Consider the following 6,000-nt stretch of genomic DNA (forward strand, 5'->3'; position numbering starts at 1 on the left):
TCCTTCTAGTGGAGACAGCCGGAACTGCAGCTCCCGGGTCCTTCTAGTGGAGACAGCCGGAACTGCAGCTCCCGGGTCCTTCTAGTGGAGACAGCCAGACTGCAGCGCCAGGGTCCTTCTAGTGGAGACAGCCGGAACTGCAGCTCCCGGGTCCTTCTAGTGGAGACAGCCGGAACTGCAGCTCCCGGGTCCTTCTAGTGGAGACAGCCGGAACTGCAGCTCCCGGGTCCTTCTAGTGGAGACAGCCAGACTGCAGCGCCAGGGTCCTTCTAGTGGAGACAGCCGGAACTGCAGCTCCCGGGTCCTTCTAGTGGAGACAGCCGGACTGCAGCTCCAGGGTCCTTCTAGTGGAGACAGCCAGACTGCAGCGCCAGGGTCCTTCCAGTGGAGACAGCCGGAATTCCATCTGCTCCTGAGACCTTGTTCTTCAGTTGTTGGATGGCCTTTTCAACCTCACGCCAGGCTGGGGTTGTGCTGAGGTGGTGGCGGGTAGCATGCTGCGGGATGGAGTTGAGGACTCGCGTCGAAGACAGAGTCTCGGTTAAGGAGATCTTCGAAGAGCTCCTTCCAGTGGGCACTGACTGCCTCTCTGTCCTTGATGAGTAACTCCCTGTTCTTGGCCCGCAGTAGGGTAGGACCTTGGGTGCTTGGGCCGTAGGTGGTCTTGACTGTGCTAAAGAATCCAAGCACATCATGGTGTGAAGGACTGGGTTCACCGTCACCTTGAAGTCCCCACAGATGCGAACCTTCCTTGGCTCCTCAGACTTATTGTTTAACGTTTTCTTCATGACAGGAACGATGGGTGTCGCCCACTCGCTCCAGTCTACCTTAGATTACACGCCTGCATTCTCCAGATTCTCCAGCTCTGCCTCGACGGCTGGGTGAATTGCATATGGTATCGGTCTTGCTTTGAAAAACTTGGGAATTGCATTCTCCTCTATTTTTATCGAGGCGGTTACGCCTTTAAGAGTGCCCAGTTCTTGTTGAAATACCTCTTTGGCGTCAGCTAAGATTGTTGACAATCGTCCAGGAGTGACGTCGTCATCCTTTTTACCAGCCACCATCAGTGCCTGAATGGAGTGCCAGTCTAAACTTATCTTTCTGATCCATTCACGTCCCAATAACGGTGGTCCACCGTCTTGCAGAATGTAGAGATACAATTTCCGTATTTTCTTGCCGTTGTATTCGACAGGCACCCTTATTTTTCCTCTGGGGTATACTTTTTGCCCCGTATACGTCCTCAAGACAATGGATGTCTCTCTCAAGGGTATGTGTGAGAATAGCTGCTCGTAGTCTCGTCGATTCATGATGGTTAGAGCTGATCCTGTATCCAATTCCATTTTGACTTGGGACCCTGCTATCGTGAGGGTGACCCAAATGGTTCGGTGATCCTCTTTTGCGATTACGTTGTGAAGTTTGAGACAGCTTAGTCTCTTGTTCCCAGATTCACTATTGCTCATCTGGTCTTCGGAAATACTGTCCGTCATCTTTTGTACTTTCCTGTACGGTTCCTTAGTAGCCTTTTTGTTGCCATTGGTCTTCTTCCCAGACCTGCAAACTTGTGCAATGTGTCCCATCTTTCCGCATTGCCTGCATATTTTGTCCTTGGACCAGCAGTCCTTCTGGTCATGGTTTGTTCTGCCGCAGCGATAACATTTTGCAAATCTCCGTGTCATTTCGTGGGTGTCGTATTCCTGTGGCTTTTGTTGTATTTCCGCAGCTCCCCTTGCTGCTGCTTCGTACAATACTGCCACGCTGAAAGCCTTATCTAGCGTCAGCTCTTTCTCTGAGAGTAACCTCTTCTGGGTTCCTTCACTCAGGAGTCCACAGACAAATTTGTCCCGTAAGGTATCTGCCAGTCCTGCTCCGAACTGGCAGTGCTTTGATAGCTTGCGTAGTTCCGTAAGGTAATCAGCATTGCTCTCATTTTTATGCTGATTTCTCCTGTGGAATTTAAATCTTTCTGCTATCAGCAGCGGTGTAGGATTTAGGTGTTCCTGTAGGATAGCAACAATTTCATTAAAACTCTTCGCCTTCGGTTTGGCTGGAGTAATCAGGCCCCGCAATAGGCCGTACGTTCTTGCGCCCATTAAATTTAGCAATACCGATGCCTTTTTCTCATCGGCTATTTCGTTTGCCTCGCAATATACCTCGACTCTTTCCACATACGTGGTCAAGTCTTCTATTGCATTATCGAAGGTAGTGATATCGCCAGTCTTTGGCATCTTAAAAATCTAAGATGGTGCCTCCCGCGCTTTGCCTTCGTCCCCGATGGATCAAAATGGCGCCTCCCGCGCTTTTCCTTCTTCCCCGCCGAGTTAAGATGGCGCCTCCCGCGCTTTTCTGCCGCTGCTGCCAACGCTGTTGCTGGTGATTATATTTATTTTACTATCCTGTAATGGCGACGCCCTGTGGTCTTCGCGCCTCCCCGATCACTGCTGTCAACGCCGCTCTCCGCGGTATTTTTTTCTATCGCACTTCAATATTTGCTCCGTTAATTGAAGAACCGTTCCCGTCGTGGAGCAGACCCTCTGGGACACTTCCCTCCCTCTTCTTAGGTCCGAACGCTGCCCGGCTGCGAAGCACCGGCCGCGCCCTGTGTGCTCCACCCTCTCTCTCTCTCTTTGCTTCCCGACTCGCTGCCCGGCCCCGTTGCAGAGCCACCCGATCGAGCTCTAGCCCGCCGCAGCCCAGGAAGGATCAGTGCACTACCTGCCACCAGCCCGATTAGCTGGGAAACCACAGACTGGAGAACCAAGCCTGGCTCTCGACAGTCTCTCCTGCACTTTTCAATTCGATGATTTGGAGGGCGTTTGCGCACGGTCGACGCCCGTTTCTCGCGTTTCTTTGGGTTATTTTTTTTTTCTTTCTTCTGGCTTCAACCTTCAATAACGTCGTCTGAGGTGCTGTCGAGTTGCAGGTAAGTTCGTTTCTTACTCATCGCCAGTATTATGTCCATGTGTAATTGAGACATGGACTGCAGGAGTTGATTATAACAAGTCTTTACTGAATGGAGACTACCTGGAAACTGAAACTACAGAAGCCTGCTAGGGCCTTTTATACAGGGGTGGTCACTGCCGGTACTGCAGTCTGAGACCAGTTATTCCCTTAAAGGTACATACACAACAATTATAATCAGGGATGCTCAAGAGGGCAGAATTAGAGGAGTGCAGATATCTCAGGGGGTTGTGGGGCTGAAGGAAATTAGAGATAGGAAGGGGCGAGGCCATGGAGGGATTTGAAAACAAGGATGAAAATTTTTGAAATCAAGGCACTGCTTAACTGGGAGCCAATATAGGTCAGCGAGCACAGGGATGATGGCTGAACGGGACTTGGGGTGAGTTAGGGCATGGGCAGCCGAGTTTTGGATGACCTCAAGTTTATGTAAGGTGGAATGTGGGAGGCCAGCCGGGAATGCGTTGAGCAGTCACTTGGACAATTGTGGATTAATTAAGGAAAGCCAGCACAGATTTGTTAAAGGCAAATCATGTTTAACCAACTTGATTGAGTTTTTTTGATGAGGTAACAGAGAGGGTTGATGAGGGCAATGTGGTTGACGTTGTAAGATTCGGATCACAGGTCACACACACATTACCCAAAGGGTCTTAGGAGTTGTAAGGCTTTTTATTAAAGAGCTACAGTTTTAAAGCATAATCAGATATTACATGTGGTTTAAGCTGAGTATAATAGACATACAACCCGTGACAGTAGAGAGCGATCTACGACTCCCGAATCTGAATGCCACGACCGGATGGACGGTTAGTTAGATGCCCGATGAGACAGCGTGGAGGTCTCGGGTCAGCGGGCCTCTGCAGCCAGTAACAGCAGTCACTTCTGTTGATTCGTCCGCCGAGCTGTTGGAGGTGTTAGGCATAAGCCAGCATTGATTTTCACCTCGAAGAAGCCTTCGCCCCTCGCTGTCTGATTCCCCCTCTCAACCCTCTATATTTATAGTTATTTCGGTGGGCTGTGATCTATCTAGTGTCAATCATCTATAATCCAAGTGTGGTGCGGGAAGACATTTCTCACTGCCCCTTTCTGCATGGCTGATGAGGCCTTTCTCTTATCTTTCTGAGGAATGTTTTGTTGTGTTTTTTTAAGGACATTTTATGATTTTGTGGCTCCTTATTGTCTAGCTACAATGTTATCCTCCTGTGTTTTCTTGCATTTTACGATCCTCTTATCATTTTGGTGTTTGTTATTTGACCTTGCTGACACTTCAACCATTTGTTCCTGACTGCATTTTAATTTCTGTTCTAAGAGTCAAACTTCATCTATGAATCTAATAGCTATTTCCTACAACGTGGTGTACATGGATTTCCAAAGGGCGTTCGACAAAGTGCCACATAATAGGCTTGCCAGCAAAGTTGAAGCCCATGGAATAAAAAGGACAGTGGCAGCATGAATACAAAATTGGCTAAGTGACAGGATACAGAGAGTAGTGGTGATATACCTATTAATTCATCCAATGAAAAGCGACGAGTTAAGAAAGTAACTATAGGTTTTTATTGGCTAAATAACAGAGCCCACCCTCGTGGGTGATCGGATCCAACAAGGAGGAATACCAGCCAGTCGACCACCTTTATACCTGGGCAGGTAGGTGGAGCCATGGGCGGAGTCAGCAGTGGTCAGCCCAGGTATAACAGCGTGACAAGAGGCGACCTCGTATAGTGATACAACAGTGTGAACAGTGATAACCATAGAGTAACGATATAACAGTGATAACTATAGTGTAATGATAGTGAACTATAAAAGTGGTTTACCACATTCACCCCTTGTTTAGATTTGAGTCCGGCGGGGTGAAGTGTACTACCAGTTCTGGTATGTCAGTCTGTCCGGAGGCCTCGTAAGCCTTTCTGATCGTCGCAGCGGCGGTGTTGCATTCTCCGGTGTTAATGCTGGTGTCTGCGTGGTCGGCAAAGGCTCGTGGGGTTCCGGCATGCCGTCTACCTGGGCTGGAGTTGGGGGGGTGGTGGGGGGGGGGGGGGGGGTGTAAGGGTGGTGTCTCCGGAATGCCCGAGGGTGCGAGGTCTCGTAAGGAGACTGTGTCCTCCCGCCCGTCTGGGTATGCCACATAGGCGTACTGGGGGTTGGCGTGCAGGAGGTCCACCCTCTCGACCAGGGGGTCCGTTTTATGGGCCCTCACGTGCTTTCGCAGCAAGACGGGCCCCGGAGAGGTCAGGCAGGTGGGTAGTGTGGTTCCCGTAGTCGACTTCCTAGGGGAAACAAACATTCGTTCATGGGGGGTGGTGTTAATGGCAGTGCAAAGTAGTGACCGGATGGAATGCAGCGCTGCCGGGAGGACTTCCTGCCAGCGAGAGGTTGGGAGGCCCTTAGACTTTAAGGCTAAGAGGACGGCCTTCCATACAGTCGCGTTCTCTCTTTCCACCTGGCCGTTCCCTCGGGGGTTGTAGCTAGTGGTCCTGCTTGTAGCGATACCTCTCGCTAGTAGGAACTGACGGAGTTCCTCGCTCATGAAGGAGGAGCCCCGGTCGCTATGTATGTAGCTTGGGAACCCGAACAAGGCGAAGAGGTCGTTCAGGCATTTAATGACCGTGGTACTGGTCATGTCTGGGCAGGGGAAGGCAAAGGGGAAACGGGAGTACTCATCAACAATGTTGAGGAAGTACACATTACGGTCAGAGGACGGGAGGGGCTCCTTAAAATCGATGCTCAAGCGCTCGAAGGGGCGGGTGGCCTTGATCAGGCTTGCTCTGTCCGGCCTAAAGAAATGCGGTTTGTACTCGGCACAGGTCTGGCAGTTCCTGGTCACGGTCCTGACCTCCTCGATGGAGTAGGGCAGGTTGCGGGCCTTAATGAAGTGGTGAAGTCTGGTGACTCTGGGGTGGCAGAGGTCGTTGTGGAGGGTCTGAAGTCTATCAATTTGCGCGTTGGCGCATGTAATTCGTGATAGAGCATCAGGGGGTTCGTTCAGCTTACCAGGCCAGTACAAGATATCATAATCATAGGTGGAGAGTTCGATTCTCCACCTCAAGATCT

This window comes from Somniosus microcephalus, chromosome 10 (assembly GCF_052327205.1).
Source record: "Somniosus microcephalus isolate GS21.2 chromosome 10, FLI_Smic_1.0, whole genome shotgun sequence".
Taxonomy (NCBI): Eukaryota; Metazoa; Chordata; class Chondrichthyes; order Squaliformes; family Somniosidae; genus Somniosus; species Somniosus microcephalus.